Source organism: Penaeus monodon, chromosome 22 (genome assembly GCF_015228065.2).
Source record: "Penaeus monodon isolate SGIC_2016 chromosome 22, NSTDA_Pmon_1, whole genome shotgun sequence".
NCBI lineage: Eukaryota > Metazoa > Arthropoda > Malacostraca > Decapoda > Penaeidae > Penaeus > Penaeus monodon.
The window spans coordinates 38,215,902-38,216,400 of NC_051407.1; positions in this window are offsets into that span (position 1 = coordinate 38,215,902).

Here is a 499-nt window from a genome sequence, read left to right on the forward strand (position 1 = left end):
CTTACTGTGCTCCCTCCCTCCCCCCCTTACCTCTGCTCTAACCTGCCTCTAACCTTAAGAACTAAGGTGTATTAGCGCCGGACTTTCTTTGTCTCTTGTCATTTGGGAGTCTGTCTCGGTAAAAAAAGAAGTAAACAAATATTTCCTCCCAGAAATCGAAAGAAAAGTGAAAGTAGACTGACAATATGAACATTAAAGTCTATCACTTCAAATGAAAATGACATGAAAAAGGAAACTCTGTAATCCGAATCGATAAAATAACAATATATACCAACAAACAATTGAAAACAACTGAATTCCACTCATCTATCCAAACGATATAACAGAAATGAATAAATACAATAATACACAGACATCAAAGAATCGATCATTTTCAGGTGTGAAGTTATACCAGGTTTTAAAACAGATAAAGCTAACCTAAAGAATTCCTAATACGTTCTTCTTGTCATAACCTCGGGAAACAAACAAAATGAGACAAACGAAAATGAAGAGGTATAGC